This window comes from Lates calcarifer, linkage group LG8 (genome assembly GCF_001640805.2).
Source record: "Lates calcarifer isolate ASB-BC8 linkage group LG8, TLL_Latcal_v3, whole genome shotgun sequence".
NCBI lineage: Eukaryota > Metazoa > Chordata > Actinopteri > Centropomidae > Lates > Lates calcarifer.
Window position 1 is genome coordinate 7149904 of NC_066840.1, and position 19264 is coordinate 7169167.

At 42.2% G+C, this 19264-nt stretch overlaps 1 protein-coding gene across 1 annotated transcript in view; it reads right to left on the reverse strand.

The window, feature by feature from the left end:
* The window catches only part of nkx2.5 (NK2 homeobox 5), a 29884-nt gene extending 14976 nt beyond the window's left edge, over positions 1 to 14908 (reverse strand). The window contains exon 1 of the mRNA XM_051072201.1: positions 14588 to 14908. The gene's annotated coding sequence lies outside the window, so the exon portion shown is untranslated. The remainder of the gene's footprint in view (positions 1 to 14587) is intronic.
* Between the last annotated feature and the right edge of the window lie 4356 nt (positions 14909 to 19264).

Consider the following 19264-nt stretch of genomic DNA (forward strand, 5'->3'; position numbering starts at 1 on the left):
AGGGATGAAAATGACTAGGTGCTTTTTCTCCCGGTTTCTGGCAAACTCCTCTCTTCCCAACCGCTCAAACAGCAAGGTGTATCTCTGTACAGACAGTCTGAGGAGGCTGCTAGTGAGGCAGCGTCCACCATGTGGTTGGCACACTGCAACTCATCATTACTGTTGGCCTCAGCTGGCGCTACTGAAATGACTTGTATAAGCGAATCAGTGCCGCTGTGAGAAGTTCCAACTGGTAGCTAAATCACAGGACAGGACCAGCGTCCCCCATCATGCATCTCTCCTGCATTTATCCCCTGTCAGTAACAAGGCCTGCTCTTTTTCAAACGCAGCATAATGAAGTATCGCTGAATCAGCATATTCTTACACCAGACTTGTGTCTCTGAGTTGGCTCACACACATGCCATTCTGTACGATGCCTGGTATTTGAAAAGAGAAAAAACTTTTCATTTTGAAGTGCAGAGATAATGAGATGAAAACATAATTTGCGGTGGGAGCGTTTATGATGGCTGCCTATATATATATATATATATAGATAGATAGATAGATAGATCTATGAGACACGTCTGGGATGTGTTCCAGTTGCATTCTATATTCTCTTTTTTCTGTATGACCATGTGGTACATTCACCCTGGAAAGCTTACAAAGTAAATGCACTTCAAATCACTACACTTATGATTGTGGATAGACAGTCCCACAATACAATGAGCAACTTATGAGCTGCAAAAAAGACGACTCAAACGACTTCTCCGAAAACCATTAAATAAAGGAATAAATCATTGCAGATGTATTTTTGATGCTATGTATTTTTCACTCCAAAATTTGAAAATGGCAGTTGCCTTCAAAGGTCATTAAATATATACGTATATCATGCTCCAGTTATGGGATGGCATGGTGGTGCAGTGGTTAGCACTGTCGCCTCACAACAAGAAGGTTATGGGTTCAAACTGGCTGGGGCTTCTCTGTGTGGGGAGTGTGCATGTTTTCCCTGCGCCTATGTGGGTTTTCTTCAGTGCTCGGGAGAGTTACTCCAGCTTCTTCCCACAGTCCAAAGCCATGGAGGTCAGGTTAACTGGTGACTCTAAAAGGACCTTCAAGGCATAAGCAGTATAGCTCTTGATGGTTGCTCCTCTTACATTCATATTTCTATGTTTTATTTTTCTTTGTTCAAATTTGGGGTGAAAAGTTTTGAATTTGTTCAATCTTGATTTTTTTGAAAAAGTGACAGCCCTAGTGTGTACTAGCCACCCAAACAGCACACAGTCACTCTAACTGCATAGTACCAGGTATGGCTATTAAATTGCAAGACTAATGCTGTAATACAATTTTATTGAACATAAACATTTTTCAGTGTCTTTCTCCTTCAACATACTCCCCGTCTGCATCAACACACTGCTGCATTCGGGTTTTCCACTGATCAAAGCAGTGCAGTAGGTCTTCTTTGGACAGTTGTCTCAGAACTTCTGTCATTCTTTTCTTAACCTCTGACACAGACTCAAAACATGTTCCTTTGAGCACAGATGTGATCAAGCACTGTGGTTTTTTATTGGGTCAGAAACTGCTTTAAAGTTTTGGGACAACTTTGGCACACACTTTTGCCATGTTCAAATTTTCATGCAAAATTTGTCAAACTGTCTCTTTATCAATGGAGACCACTTCTGTTGTCATTCTTATGCTGAGTCGTCGATCATTTAGAACAATTTGTTCAATTTGTTGAATGTTCTCAGAAGTTTTTGATGTGCATGGGCGCCTGGAACATTCATTGTCTTGGACACAAACACACGTGACATGCAGTGTTCCCCATATAATGTACAAAGGGATTCGGCTGCTGTTTTGGTCAATTTCACCAGAAACTTCGAGTTAATGTGTCACTCAACTTTTAAGCTAATCGTTTTCCGATGCCTTAGCAAAAACATGCACATCAGTAGCTAGTTGTCAACTAAAGACATCACTTATTGGAAACTTACAGCAGTTGTGCGTGAATACCCAACCTTTATAACACCTTGTTATATATATTGTTATATTATGAACCTTGTGGTTTTATCCTCATAAGCGCAGTCTTGTTATTTATGTTTATTTAAGTTTTGTCCAAAAAAAAATGGCACAACATTTTGGGAAGAACATTTATTCACTTCCTTGCAAAGAGTTAGATGAGAAGATCAGTATGACTCTGATGTCTGTACGCTAAACTTGAATCTAAAGCTGGCAGCTGCTTAGCTTGGTGCAAAGACAGGAAACAACTGGCCTGGCTGAAGAAAATCTAAATCTAAATCTAAAACTCAAAAACGCTTCATATCCCATTTGTTTAAGCTATACAAACACTAAAATGTAAAATGCACCAAGTCAAGATATAATTCTGTTTATAACACTAAAACCACAACTTCTTGTTCTTACGCTTCTTTCACATGGACTTAACAGACTAGATAAAGTATCACGTGTATTAGTGAGCATTAGAGGAGGTAGCGGTCAGATTTTGTTAGACAGGGCTAACTCTTTCCTTGCTTTCCAGTCTTTATGCTAAGCTAAGCTAACCAACTGCTGGTTCTGGCTACATATAAAACATGTTGAGAGAAGTATCAATCTTTCATCTAATTCTCAGCAAGAAGAGAAGTGTATTTACCAGAAAATCAACTATTGCTTAAGATCTTCCTTGTTCTGGTGACTGTCGATCCCACCTGTGTAGTAACCTCACAGTTTTACTACTGTTGTGTTTGGGAATCAGTTGTGCCAGTATGTGTGAGTAGAAATTAAAAACCACACTCTTATTAAGACTCTGTTATTAAGTGGTGGCCACCATCAGTTAAGTCATTAACTGTGCTGGACACTCAGGGATTGTACATACAGTCCCTACAGAAGAAACAGAAATGTGATATTTTGACTAATAGTGTGCGAGTTGAAGGAAAGTCAAGTTGCCTCTGGGTCATTGAAAAAGTTATTGGAACACAATGTGTTTAAGCTTTGTTCAAATGGCAGGTCCCCATCCCAAAGAAAAATTTCTGTTCATTACAAAGACAAATGTTGGAAAAAGGAACCTGGTGTACCCACTGTGTTCTTTTCAAGCTGGCATGCTGTTAAACCCAACAACTGGTCTTTCACCAGGTGTTGGGCCGCTAAAGGTGTATTTGTCAATGGGCTGCCATTATTTCATTGACAAGTCATGTTTTCTTAATCTATAATTAGTCCAGTATTGCAAACCAGCTGTAAAATCACAAGGATGGCTGTTCTTTACATGCTATTTTCTTTCTTCATATATATATATATATATATATATATATATATATATATATATATATATATATATATATATATAATAATTGAAGTGAAATTGCTGGAGGTCACTGAGAGCGTTCTCCTTGCAGATCCACTGTTTAAGTCCTGCTATAGTGAGCTATAAGAGCTTTGCATCCAACAATTATGTAACATTCCTAATGGAATCCGTCACCTAAACAAAGAATCTGCTCGACAACAATGAACACATAAACTTGTCTCCATAGAAAATAGTAAAGCTTTGGCTTAAAGCCTGATTATGGATGGCTGAGTCCTCCAGATGCTTGATTGCAGTTCCAGTGAAAACAGCTCCTCGGGTAATTGTCCTGCCATCGCAATACCTCCCCAGTGATACATTTTATGAGAGAGAGGCAGAGAGGATAGCGGAGAGTGTTGCCTGGAAAAAATCAGGTAAATCAGGCTGTTTTTGTCCTTGAATGTCTCGCTCAGATCAGTCACAAGCTGTATAACAAATTCATGAATGAAACAGAGAAACAGATAGAAAGCAAGAGTTAAGGGCTTATTGTTTCTCTGTTATCATTCCTCAGGCAAAGCATTAAAGTCTAGCACATCCAACACAGGGCGCATGCTGCAAGAGGCACCGAGGGAGTGCCTGGCATGGTTGGCATGATGCCGTGGCCTGTGCTGCCTGGTGCATGCCACTCATTTCTGTGTGAAGCTGAAGCTGTCGCCACATGGACAGCTGGTTGCGAGCTGCAGAGCCCTGCGAGAGAGCAAACCACCACATCCTTTAACACCGTCAATAAGTTAGTGCATAATATCCATACATCCGCATCAGTTTACCCTCTCTAAGTCACTACCAAAGAAATTTGTCTGGAGACCATGAAACTGACCTAAGATCAGTGCCTGGAAACAAAATGACACCCTCCGGCTTTCCACAGCAGTGCAACAGGACCCTGTCCTGAGTTAGATGAGCCTGCTTTCAATCAGCACACATCAGACTGTATATCAGGTCTAATTAGTGTACGTGGGCCTGCAGCGCAGAGCTTGGTGTGAGACATGAGCTTTCCGTGCACTGTGAGCTGTCCCCCGCACGGCACAGCCAGACCTCGTGCCTATACGGCTTGCATTGCGTGGGATATGACGCACAACTTTTATGGGCTCGCTATTTCTCATCTTAACAGCACATGTGTCGCAGTCGGAATAAGATTCCACAACAACTGGATCAAAAACATGAGAACACGGACATCCATATCCGTGCCACTCTCGCACACACGCCGTGGTGCTCATCAATGCCAAACATCTCACAACATCTCACTGGATGGATTCAAGCCTGTAAAAGATAACAGAGGACTGGAGGGAAGAAAAGTTCAAATGATACAGCATGGTAAGAGGCCTGTGGGTAATATTCAAGGCCATGTATGTGGATGAAATGATGAGCTTGTAGGAAAGCATAGAAGTAAGGAAAATTACAACACAGTGTAATTTATCTTAATTTAAGGTGATTTTCAAGTCTCTTGAAACTACAGTTATTTGACAGTTTTACTCTGAACACCAAAACACATCCTTAAAGCTGCACAAATCAAAAGTTTAACGTCAGCAATCGATGAAATGACCATGTGTGATGTGAAACGACTTGCTCATTGTGACAAACACACAGCAAACTGTTACCCAGCTCTGCATGCTGTTTAGCATCTTGCAGCTCATTGTTTTGGTTTTATGGTCCAAGACTTTACTGTTTTGGTTCATTCTCACACCGCGGTCATGATCTTGTTAGCAGCTGCAGCAGGCAGATGTTCTTAGCACAAAAGCTCTGATAAACCCGATAAACCCTCAGTATACTACCTACCCAGCACCAAACCAGACAAAGGCAGACAAAAGCTGTCAAAACACTGACCGGAGTTGCCCTTTCACACATGAAGCACACAACAGCACATCGCTCTTACCGACATGTTCTCACCTGTATGATGCAGTATTTCCAGTATATGCCAGTATACCAGTAGGTACCCAAGGTATTATATTAGAAATACTCCTAAACTCTGGTTTAGGCAAGGGGTGGCACTGGGGGAGAGCGCACAGGAGGCGGGATAGAGACGTCAACACATGTAGTAACTCACAGTGAATTCTCCAGACAATGACCTGCTCTACTCACACATTGGCTCAATCAGACATTATGCAGGCTTTATACTAGGGTAGTGGCAGGGTAAGGTCAATTTTAATGTCCAGTCCAACTAATTTTGACATCTCACTTACAGCTCCTCAGGGTAATGTCTAGGTAAGTTCAGGGTTGCAGTGTATGTGTGAGAGCAGCTAAAGTTAGCAGCTAGCTGGAGAACAAAGTGAAGCCAGAGAGGGTTTTTGTTTTTTTCATGTGAAGTGACTTACATTCATCAGGTGAACACACACACACACACAGCTCCAAATGATGGATGTGTAAACAAAGAACTTTGTGCTTATATAGTTACTATAAAAACTTAATAACATGACAATACCTCAATGAGCTGTTAGCAGGTTAATCTGCTGCCACCAAATAGCCAAATTAATCAATTAAAAATGTTTAGCAATTAATGCATTTTATACCTGTTTTTATTTGGGATCCTTGAGCTAGCATGAAACCTGGGCTTTAATTTGTTACTTGGTGATCCCCAACCCCTTTCATTTGAAGTAAATGGCAGTTAATTTCCAAACACATCAGTGCAAAATGCAGGACTAGATATCACAGATGTGATGTTTACAGCCAATAACATCAGTACGGGAACATGCTCATGAAAAAATAAAATTTTCGTCTGTGCCACTAGTGGTCAATGTGACAGAGGAGTTGGTCATCTCTGGGACACTATTCATGATGATGAGCCAACCACAGGATGAGGAGTGGTGACAGCACAATGAGGAAGCATGTGTTGGGGTCAGCTTTTGAACCAGGCGTAGTGTTTGCGTACATTGCTGGCTATATGCTGACCTAAGGGCAGTGATTAGCTGACCTGTGTGACTTTACTGGGAAAATTAAGGTAAGTGGTGTGGTGGGGAGCATGTGGGTGGATGGGGGAGACTGATCGGAGCAGGGGTGGGTTACTGACAGGGGAATTTACTTACTGGCCCTCAGGAGACGTTCCTCAGTTACATTGTGGCTGTTGAAAAACTAATCCTTGCAGTAAATCATGACATTATACATCCACACAGCTAAAATTATCCTGTGAAGGTCAGGCAGAAATTGTGACCAGGGTTTGGCTGCATTCTGACAAAGTGCTAGCAATCCAGAAGCAGACAAACATCCAGACAAACATAGTTCTATCACTCTGGCAGCTTCACACAGCTCCCTGACAATGTCCAAACATTGCAATTTCAATTTGCACGCCCTGAATCATTACACAAAATGCAGGTATTTTAGGTAGGCCGAAATTGTTTTATTATTTTTAACACAGTAATTGCAAGGCAAATGGTCTTAATTGTAACCCCAGCCTCTGAAATAAACAAGGCTGAAAAATGAAAGTGGTGATTATGGTTTCCCTGGGCCTGATGTGGGATTTGTGAAGCTGCTGCCAACTGCGTTTTCATGTCACTGTTTCGAGTTCCTGCCCAATATAGACACACTGAATCACTCATCAGAACACATGCCTTAATGGAGGACAGTTCGAAGCCTCTGTCCAGCACAGGAGAGATGCTGAATCTATCCACCCCCGTCATTCCTCCCTCAGTGGAATGTTCCATATGCTGTACCCTCCACAATTACCCATGCCCCTGTGATGAATGGTGGAAAAACTGGATTTGACAAATAATATCTATCAGTGCTTCTTTTTTTCCCCAGAAAACAGTCAAATAGTTATGGTGCAAGCAGAAGAAATGTACAAATGTCACTATAACATACAGGAAGGATTTAAGCGCTTCTATTTGAATGATGTTAAATGCCTGCTATATGATTCGAGCTCAGCAAGAGGCCAGAGCCCGCAGGCTGGGACCTCTGCTTCTCCTGATTTACATTTAGCTGCCTTTAGCAGATGCTCATATCACAGCACATGTTTTTCTTGAAAGATTATATTATGTTGGATAACATGAGCAGGAACCCAGTGTCATTAGATATCAGCATTTGCTATAGAGGTGTGTTAATGGCTACAACACTGAGATGCTAATCTGTCAGTCAAGCCTGTGTTGTGGCAGCGTGGATTGTAGGGCAGAGGTGAGGGTGTGACCTTTTTCTGCATAGACTTGATTCCTGCTGTCTCAGCTTGGCGTTCTCTTGTTGGATGCCCCTGCCAGGCGCCCGCTATGGCCATTTTGCTCCCATGCCAGTGTTGTGCTTGGCCAGACGTAAGAAGAACTGAGGTGTTGGCAGCACGCAAACCTTCAAAACACACACACACACTCTCTCACACACACACAATGCCCTGGGAGGACCCAGCCTGTCACACACAGGTGCAATGATTTAAGACCAAAATTAGGTTTTAATTCGGCTTCTGTCTGTTTTGGGTTGTTTATGGATGACTTGCTGACTGATGTGGTGGCTCGTGGAGAGATCCAAGTTCAATCACACGCACACACAGTCATGTACATGCTCACACACAAACATGCACACACATAAAACCTCAACTGTAACACTTTTTAATAAGATGTACTTTATAAAGAATTGTACTTCATGGCTTTAGTAACTGTTGATGATAGATTAAAGGAATAGTAAAATGCATTCACTTTTGCTCAGAGTTACATCAGAAGATTGATACCACTTTCATATCTGCACACCAACTAGGGGGCTAGGGGGCTGTTAGCATAGCTTAGCATTACAACTGGAAGGAGAGGCAAAGAGCGAGCATGGCAAAAGCTTAAACAATCTGTCTACCAGCACATCTAAAGCTCACTAATTAACCAATAAATACCATTTATGATCGGTCATTATAATGTGAGAAACGCGTTAATGGCTTACTCACTAAATTCTGCTGCTAAAAAGTCCCCAATAAAGGCTTATTCCACCACAAATATACACCAAGACCGAATGGATTTTGGTTTGAAGTCTTTACAGCTGCTCTGGAGCTCTTTTCCAGATGGTAAAACAAGCTGGGGGTCAAACTGTCTACTCGATGAATTAAAAATAGTTGATCTAGTTCAGTTTAGTTTAGTCATTACCATGTTGGAGGAGAACTAACACCAGCCAAAAGGGATTTTTCACAACCATGGCTTGTTACTGGTCTATGTAGCATCACTAAGTTATTAGTAATATTTTTTAAAGCCATGACTTAGTGGTTGCACATTCACAGATGAGACTGAAATCAGAAAGGGTGTGTCGGCGTGTCACCGGCAACAACCTTCCTAACACACTACTCCTCCAATATTTTTCTCCCCAGGAGTAATTAACAGTAACTCTGATAATAAAAAAATGCCATCTTGGCAAATCCCTGAATAGCCGGTGGCAGCTTATCTGCCACAACAGGAGCTACCTTGAGTAACCCTCTCTCAGCTTCTTACACAGGCACATTTTCACACATGTATCCCTGCAGCTGCAAAAACACACACTCACGCATGCATGCACACACATTATTAAGCTAATTTGAAGCTGATAACAAGCCTTTAAAGAGATTGCAGTTGCTCCCCAAGCTGAGGACAAGGTTCATCCTGTGGAGATATTTTAATGAGGGAACACTGATCTACATAAGCCAGTTAGCAGGAGGGCATTAGACGTTACCTCAGTTCATCCCTTGCGCTTTCCCAAACTATGTATCGCTCTCTTTCTCTCCCTCATTCTTTGTCAGAGCTCACTGGCTGCGCTGTGAAAACTGGTCATTATTTTGGCTTTGCTTTGCCATTCATTCCCCTTATTTTACCCGTATCCCACCTTTTATCTGTCAGAGCGGCATCAATGCTGAAGAATTGACAAAGTGAAGGATGAACAGCGTCTTGGCTCATCTTTGTAAAAGGCAGCTGGCTAAATACCCCCTGTGGGTACTTTTGCTCGGTCAGACCATATAAAACTAGCCTAATGACAGTTCTGGAGTCAGTTCAAGCATCAACATCAGTCTTACAGCTAATGGGTTGTGACTGGCCAGAGTGTAACCTAATTTTCACCAGCAACCATACAGCACCCTCACAGTGGGAGTCTCTCTAAAGCAATTCACTTCTCTCCTCTGGTGCTGAAGTCTGTACTGATGCATGATATATTGTATCATGGTGGAATATGTGCGTGTATCTGCATGTGTATGTGCATGTGTGCAGAGGAGCGAGAGAGCTTGCAACATGAAGACTACACTTGGCACGGCATCCATATATGCCATTCAAACAAAAGTGTTTTGACAGCAGACATGAAGATTCGGCAAGACTTTGGTTTCTCTGACTGTCTGTTGTCACTTGAGGTTTTTAAACATGGTTTCAGCTCCCAGGATGGTCGGAATCCATCCCAAGCTCGAATACAGAAGGCTTTTGACTGACCTGTAATAGTGCTGTAAAATAGTTTGGAATTAGAAAAAATTAAGGTTTAGTTCAACGCCTTAGAATAGCTCTACAGAACAAAGGCCAGATTTGATGGGGCAATATAGCATATGTTTAAACTGGGAACCTGTATAATGATTGTGTCAACATCTTTTCATTATACTGCTTTCTAAATGAAACACATTTATATATTACAGTTACTAACCCTACTAAACTTTGGTTGATCTCCTTGTTTGCTCCCTTTACTTACCAGGATTTGCATGGGAGGGTTAGTAATAATTTTGTCTCTGTGACTTCAGTGAAAAGACTGGGCCAATGCATGTTTCTCCAAAAGAGGTGAAATACTACCCTCAGTAATTCACAAGTTGTCTTATTTATGTAATGTCTCTTCTGAGCTGCTGGCTAGCCATTTGCCTACATTCAGGAATGAGTTGGGTTTCTCTGGTTTTGATTTTTGAATTGGATGGTGTGTTAACCTTATGATTTCATGTGAGGACCAGACTCCTGGAGTGTAGTGTACAGTTTCTGGGGCTAACATTAAGCTACCTGTCAAATGTAACAAGAACGACTCAATCACAAACTTTCCAAAGACTGCTGTCTAATTTGTTCATAAGGCAAAATAGTTTTTAACCTTTTTGGGAAATACACTTCTTTGCTCTCTTTTCAACTGTTTGGTAAGAAGACTGATACCACTCTCATACCTGTACACTGAATATGTGACAGCCAGCAGACAATTAGCTTGTCCTAGCATACAGACTGGAAACAGGAGAAAACAGTTAGGTTAGTTACCAGCACCTCTAAACCACACTGACACATTACATCTTGTTTGTTGAATTTGAACAAAGCATAACAAATTTCAAAGTTATGGGGTACTTATGGCTCTGGTAAGTATGTTAGCAAAGCTAATTGTCTGTCAGCCGTTTCTTCATATTTAGCATTCAGACATGAAAGCAAATGAGCATATTTATCAACATATCAAAGTATTTGTTTAATATCTATGGAAATGTTTCAGCTACATTCATGTCTTGAATTGGCGTTAACGCTCCATCCGCTCCCTGTTTTCAGATTGAGCCCAACCGAAATAAGAGAGCGGAGCAAAGAAAAGGCAACAGAAAGAGACAAAGGAAGCTGTCATTACTATCAATGTGACCCGAGAGCTCAGATTCAGGTATGAGGGTATGAATGGAGTGAGGTAATCTTGGACCTCAGTGAGTAACAAACAGAAAAGGAGTGAGCGCATTCAAGGACTGTCCCCCAACTGAACTTTAGTTGATCAATTAACTCCATTATGTTAATCTGGGATGCACTCCATGTTCCCTGTGGCTCTCAGTCTACCCAGGAACCCGGGGATGAGCCAAGACACATAGGACGGGGAGACGAGTTCATTTCCCGCCGAACGGTGAATGAGGTCATCAAATGAGGACCCGAGGGCCATCCATCCCCCTGTGAGGTCACCTCAGTGTCTGCCACAGCCTGGAGATACAACACATGTCCTATGAGTGACCACTTTGATGTCTTTAAAGAAGACACGCTCAAGTGAAGATTTATCAGAGACTGTCCAGTCTATTTTTATTTGTGTTTTCATTTGCCAAAGCTTTAATGGGGCCCAGATTCTTCTGTGCAAGATAGCATTTAAACCTGATGCACTGAGGGGCAGAGTCAAACAAGCACGCACTCTTACATGTAAATGTACACCCAAACATGAGCAGTCACACGAAAGAACAAAAAAACACAGTTGCATTCTTGGTTCCATCACATCCAGGTGACTGGTAACATCTGCAGCTTTTAAGAGGAACAAAGCAACACAAAGCAGTTTTTGTGTTGATCAGAGAGGTTGTGACTGCGGTGAAGCATGCATCCCGAAGGTGATTCATGACAGTTTAGTACCCAGGGTCCATTGCTTTGAGCTGACACACCAGATCAAAACCACTTCAATGACCCAGAGAAGCAGCCGTGACTAAAAATAAAGAGGCAGAAAAGCCAAGAATAGCCTCAGCATGAGAGGAAGGAGTGAATTACTGCCGCGATAAGCCATGATTCCTACACATGCAGTTGGATCACGATGTGGCGGGGGCACGCAAATTGGTACCAGCTGTGTGGCCTTGGAGTATGCCGCTGCGGACAGGAGACAGGGTCCAACTATGCGGATTAATCATTTACTCATATAACACAGCCACGTTGGAAACCTCAGGCACTCACTGCATTTATCTCCATTCATGTGTGGTGACACTCATGCTGGGCTTTGCGCTGCAGTGTGTGTGTGCGTGCATGCGTGTGACTCAGAAAACAACGCCGGCCTCAGTGCCCACCACCTAGTCCATTAAAGTTGCAGAGGAAGAATGCTCTTTCAGTGGATCAATCATCTTAGAACTCCGCATTGTGAGCAACATGATCGTTATAAGTTACCCCCCACCCCCTCCCCTTGTGCAACTACCCATCCCATCTCCCACCATAATGCTGTCTATTGATAGTCCAGAAAGTCGTGGTGTCACTATGTTTCCAAGTTTGGCTTTCGTAGAAACCATTTGGCCCACATTTTGGTTTCAAATGCATTCCTGAGATTTAGCACCCAGTTTTCTAGGAACAACATATTCTGGGAACACTCCACCATACAGTATTTCAGAGAACTATATTTCATTGGAATTTTTGATTTAGGAAAGTGTGATTTTGTGAGTCAAGCCAGCGGGAGATGCAGCCAACAAATAAACTTTATTGCCATGAGAAACACAGACCTTCAAGGAAAAACTGAGATGTCAGTAAAGTAGTGGCTGACACAGTGCTAAGGAGACTACATCTACGCTGAATGCTATGGATGTGCAACACCTACTGCCAGGTCTTATAAACCTCTGAGTTCACGTACATAGAATCACACACCTAATTTTTACAGATGGGGGTTAAACACTCAGCATCATGATGACAGAATTTTAACAGCCGTGCACACATGCACGCACATACACAAAAATCATTGCCCTCTTTGAGTTGTTGGTTTACAGGACAAGACCCCCATGTGTTACTCAGTGAAGCCTCTGTTTATGGTGCTGTTTTTACAGGTCCATAAAATATTAGTCTGAACCACTCTGCTCTTGTGTGTGTGGAAAAGCCACATCTGAGGCCTGCAGGTTTGTCATGAGTGGCTGTGGGGAATAAGAGCTAATGCCGTGGCTTGGGACCCTTCCTATAACAACACAGACTCCTTCGAGGGTCCCACCATGACAGCCAAGACCACTGCTCGGGCCCTGCCTGCTGTATATACCTCAAACATCAAGCACTCTGCAGGGGACCTGTGCTGTGTTTACTGACCGACCTGTCAGGAGCAGCTCTCAGACATAAGTCGTTCCTCTGACATCACCGCACGTCCCTGCCTGCGAGGGGACAGTAGGCAACCCTGTGCGGACCTATAAGAAAACTATCATCGGACCAAAACAGCTGCGGATGCAAGTGCGTCTTGTCTCTAGAGAGGCAGAACATCCACAGAGAGAAGTTTTGTTTCATGTCTTCCTGTCCTGCATGACCTTCACCCTGTCCCTGTCTGTCTTCTGTCCCATTTGTCTCTCATGTATATTACTTTCTTTTACACCATAACAGTTTTTTAACAGCTTTCTCAGCTCTTGCTAAAAGAGTATCTTTGTTAGCTGACTGGATTATAATAATCCCTCTGAATCAGCTCTAGCTCCACAGGCGATGCCACTAAAGCTACTCCCTCCTGAGACCAGGACCACTGTTCACTTATCAGACAGAGATAGAGCCAGAGAGTGACAGAGAGGAAGGAAAGCACAAGTCTTTATTTATCTGTGTTCATTTATTCATCACTGCCTGCAGAGTCAAATCAGTTCAAACACAAACTTTTAATCGATTTCTTCCACAAACAGAAAACTCAAATGCCCATGTATAAGCTCTCCATAGAGTTCCATTTGGAAAGCCAAGAGCTCTGTTCATATTATATCTGTGGAGGTGAAGCCAGCTCATACCATGACAGGTACACGTAAAACAAACACTGACGACAAACACAACCCTAGCAGATTCTCTTATTTGTTTTTCTTGGAAAGGCTGCGGGTAACTATACAAACCAAATGCAAAAAGGATTTTGTTTTTCTAAAGAAAAGCATTCACCCCTCCTCCATCCAGAGACAGGCACAACTAATGCACCTAATGCTTTGCACATCATTACAAGGAGAATGTTTGGAATCTAACATACACACAACACATAAACAGACTGAGATATATTTGTATATTCAATGAATAACTGCGTCTCTGAAAAATGTAAATAACTCAAAAAGACAAACTGAATCTGTAGAGGGGATATAAACCATGACAAAATGAGAAAGCAAGAGAGAGAGAGGAGAAGAAGAATTGGACAATGAGGTATTATGATGGAAGATGGCCCAGGGCATTGAATCTGGTGTACACACCATATGCACCACGTTGTGTACAGCATGCATGCATTTACACACTCATACACAGAGAAATACACACACACACACACACACACACACACACACACACAGTACAAAGTGCATCCCATCCACTAACCCAGCAGGAGGAATGCGGGTCCAGTAAATATCTAGAAGGGGAGAGTTGACAGATGGCAGTCCTGAACACAATAATTACCACATACTTCCCACCACTGTGCATGTCTGCTACATCCTCAGCTCCTCAGGCCAACTCCCTCTAACCCAAACCAACGGCGCACACTGAACCAGCAAAGAGCCCACACAGCAACTTCATCCAGCTTATGTCTCACAGAAGAGCCTGGCTTTGGGTTATCAGCTAAATCTAACCCACAACACATATAGACTGGCTAGCTGTTAACCAGAAGCATTAGCCCACAGACATATAGGTTTAGGCTAACTCAAATCATGTGATACCGCAGCTGGGATCAGCTCCGACCACAGAAGCCTGTGACCACAGAGGCACCGGAGGAGCCATTGTCTGCCTCTCTCACCAAACCTACCGTGACAGACTCCACTAAGACCAACGTTTAGACCCCGGGGCTGCTTCTCACACCATAAACACTCAACTTCAACTCACTAGCTGTCTGCAGCTCCCATCCAACCCACAGGTATGACTACGCACGCTGGAATGGCCAAGACAGCGTAATCATCAGATTGGGGGTTGGAATCCACAACCATGAAGATGAGTGGCGCCCACCATCGCAATGTCATGAAAACTAAGCTGCACCTCGCTGCGCTGAGGCTCCCTGGACCTTAAAAATGTCTCGCTCTGCCATGCGGTCTCCCCTGATAGAGAGTTCAGAGCCAAACGAGAGGTTCACACTGGAGGAAGACATCAACATTGCAACAAGTACTTACGGGTCCAGTTTATTTCAACTTGTTGCACAAGAGAAGCAGAGCTTCAAGTGTTTACACCAGAGTTTTCAACCTTGGGTCCGAGATGCTATTTGTGGTTGCTTAATATGCAAACAAGGTCACAGGAGATTTGTCAAACTGATACATGAATGTCTGATATATTTAGATGAAAAATAAGGAGCTTTAAATACATTGAAATGTTTATGTGATTTATTTGGAACCTTTTGAAAACGTAAAACCGAACCAACATAAAAACAGAACCTGAGAACCTAAAAACCGGGTCAAAGAGTTTGAGAAACTCTGGTTTAGACATAAGAGATCACTTGAAATCCAACCACACCACACAAAGAACAGATTTATTACATGACTCAATAAAAGGTGCTCAGAGGCAATGGATAAGTAAGGGTTTAAGGAATAGATAAGGGATTGTGAGCAGGATAAAAGTGTGGTCTGTGTGTGCCGAAATGACTGAAGGCAATCTGCTCCCTCTTGCTTACTGTGATCTTTCAGCACAAGGTAATGATGAAGAATAAACCAGCCTACCAGGGTTCACTGAGTTGATCTACAAGCACTCCACTGACCCCCCTCTGTGCACTCAGCTCTGATGCTTTGTCATGCAAGGAATGTTCACACATACGGTTACAAACACAAACACTCAGGCATGGCCTGAAAACTGGTAGCAGGTTATCTAACATTCCTGACCTGCAAGACATTGGCTAAATTTGGACACTGGTCCTTACCAGGAAAATCACAGCATGGGTTGTTTGTTCAAATGCCTTAAATGACCCATGTTTACGATTTTCTGAGAGGGACCTCGTGTGGCCGTGCGAATTATGACTGTTGTTTGTCAGAAGCAAAGGTGGAAGCAGCGTGATGTTGTTAAAGTTCCGTAAAACGTCCAAGGGCGAGGTCTGGGTGGATGTTTGGGTAACTTTGACATCGCTTACTGCTGTCTGCATCTACCAGCTGTGAACTTTCTTTTATTTAACCATGACTGTAATCTTCCCCTTAACTTAACCACGTAGTTTGTTTTTTTAAATCCAAACCACAATCTTTTTCTAAACTTAACCAACATGCTCTCAACCATGCTAGTGGCAGGGCTCTAGAGACGACAGGGTCAGTCCATTGGTCACCACTGTAGTTTAAAATGAGTTATCTCGGCACATAGTGAATGGATTGGCACAAATTTTGGGACAGACACATTCATGGTTCCCAGGGGATGAATCCTAGTGATGTCCTGACATTTTTCTGTTCATGTTTCAGATAGTTTCACATTTTTTGTTTTACGTGAAATACACCTTAAGAACTGCAGGATGGATTGCCATAAAATTTAGCACATCCATGTCCCCCTCAGGATTAACTGTAGTAAACATTAGACCTGCTAAACATTAGCATCTTAAAATTGTCGTTGTGAGCATGTTTTCACTTTAAAATTAGTGTTAAGTACAGCCTCCCAGAGGAGCTAGCATGGCTATAGACTATTAACCTTGTTTAAACCCAATGCAATTAAAACTACCTACCAACTAGGTAGTTTTAATTGCCTAAATCTAATCTAATCTTAACCATAGAGGTGGTGAATCTAAAAAAAAAAAAAAAGTTAAATGAATACATTTTTCGTAATTCATTCTATTGAAAAGGGCAGAGGACCACAAAACTCCCATATGAGTTGTTTGAGAGTAGCTTTATGTAACAAATAATAAAGTCAGCCAACACCTCTGATGCAGACTAATATAACATTGGCTAACAATGATTAGTAGCTTCTTTTTTTTGGCCAAAGCCCCCTCAGAGATTTTATATGAAGTTCATGGTGTTTATCCAACTGCTTCTGTGTGTTTTTGGTCCAGCATCACTAGATTTTGCCTTCCCCTTTCCCCTTCTTCTGGTTCTATGTTTATCCTGTCTGTTTCTTTCTGCCTTTTTCTTTCTTTTGGTTCAAGGGCAGTGGAGAGGAGAGAGAGAGTGAGTAAGAGTGAGCCGTCCAACCCCATAAGACTGGACTCCATCAGCCACACAGCGTCAGTGATGAACCACAAGCATTGGTAACCACACTCACAAATGCTTATGTCAGATGTTATAAAGTGCCCATGTGGGCCTTATGAAGGACCCCTGTGTGCCATCTCTAATAAAGGGCCCTTTTATCCCCATGGCGACTCACAGAGTGGTCTGGCCAGGGGCTTGATCCTAAAAATAAAGAAACATACATATGCAGTTTAGGTACTGGTATATTTGTGTCACAGACAATTCATGCACAGTCACAGATGTTACACCAAGGATTTATTTAGAAGATAAATTAAAAAAGAAAAAAGATGGAGCACTTCATGGGTTTTAATTAAAACGATTCATTACAGTTCTGCAGTCTGACAGCAGTCTTTTGACCCCCCTTTTTTTCAGACGGCATTGGGATGAGGTTGGGAACATGTTGGTCAGCAATGCTGTTTACAGAACTGCCAAGCACATAAATTCATCTTTACTCCGTGTGAGTTGACATATTGTCGAAATAGTAGCACTTAATCAGTGAGATTCCCCCAAGGAACAAAATGTACAGAGTAAACAGAAACACCCTTGCTCAGTTCATACCTCCCACGACTCACACCACAGAATTTGTGTCCCAAAGCATTTTTGGGACATGAAATGAAGAGGCTGTACATTAAGCCAGGCTGACAACACAGTTAGACAACTCTATACTGTTCTATGTGCATGGGAAATGTGGGAGCAAGAGGCTTCATAGTCAGAAATGAAGCTCTAAAAATTGATTGTACACTATCTGTCCTCAGCAGACTGAGAAAGTTAGCAACAAGCTGGCAATGCTAAGAGTGCAAGAGTGAGTGAAGACCAAAAACAGAGCTAAAAATTTGCGTGACTAGAAACTTGCCTCAAAATGAATGATAATGTTTAATCTGCTAGATGTAAAAACAGGCTACTTTGTTCACCACATCAAATTAAATGTGATGATATATCAAGGTTGTGTTTAGAGCTTGTTTTTGCTGCCTACAGGAGGCCAAGATATTAGCTGTTGCAGGTTTAACCAAAGAAAGAAAGAAATCTGGATTACACACACACACACACACACACACACACACACACATATATATATATATATATATATTCTGTGTGCAGAATGCTCTGTATTCATTAGCCTTGCTTTAGCTCAATTTGGATCAGTTAGCAGCTCTACTCAGTTAGGGAGAATGCAAAATAGAATTTGTTAGTTGTAATAAATATATACTTTAGAAAGAAAAAAAGAGGCTTCCTCCCCTTGTGAATTGTAATTTTGTTAAGTATAAACTTTTAAAAGAAAAGTTGCTATGCTAAGCTAAGCTTAAACCCTTGATTGTTTCCATTGCCTCACCTTTGAGAAGACCTGCACTTGATCCCACAGACCTCCAGGAACTGTGCCAACCGTACCTTTGAAATGCCTGCAGAGACAGAAAGGCAAATAGCAGTGACTGAACTACCAACCCTAAGTCATTTCTCTGCTGTGCAGACTACCTCCTCTTCCTCCCTCCTATCTTCCTCTCTCAGCCCTGAGGCTCTCCATCCTCTCCCTCCATTTCTCCGTCACTTTGGGTCTCTCGTCTGGGATGATGCTCATAGAGGGGTAATTGGAATGTGAGCGTGTGTTTGAGCGCGCGCATGTATTCGCGCAAGTGTGTGTTTGTAATGGGTGTCAGGGTGGCAAAGGGGGGTTGTTGGGCCTCTGCTCCACGGATGTCATAATTAGGAACTGGAATTCTGGGAATTCCTGGGAAGGTTGGACGGTCCTAGAAGGCTTTTCATCTGCTGCAGCGGCCCGGCCCCCTCTCAGCCGCTGGCCTTACGGAAAAATACAACATGTTCCAACACACACCATCACAGCAATCAATTACTGCTAACTGTAGAACACACATCGTAAACAACAAATATCCCAAAACATCCTACAATTGTAACCTCATGGCACTGAGGTTCACAAGCATCTGTGACATGTTGTTTTGATCTGGACCCAACCACTAATTCATGAGCTGGCTAATTAACCTCAACTATTCTAAATATATCATGTGCTTTATTTGTACCACTATCAGAAAATAGTTCCTTCCTCTGCATTTTTTTTCCCAAACAAGGAAAAAAAGAAAATGCAATGCTAAATGCATATGGTACTTCTCAACAGTGCAATAAAATATAAAAGTATTCTTTACAGACGGGTAGTCTTATATAAGACTGTTATATTATCACCATAACAGTCCAATGCTGTTTTCTGTAAACACAGGCGCCAGTATAGAAACAATGCTCTCCAATCAAGCCATGTCAAACAACACTTTTCTAATGAGCTACCTAACAAGGTTATT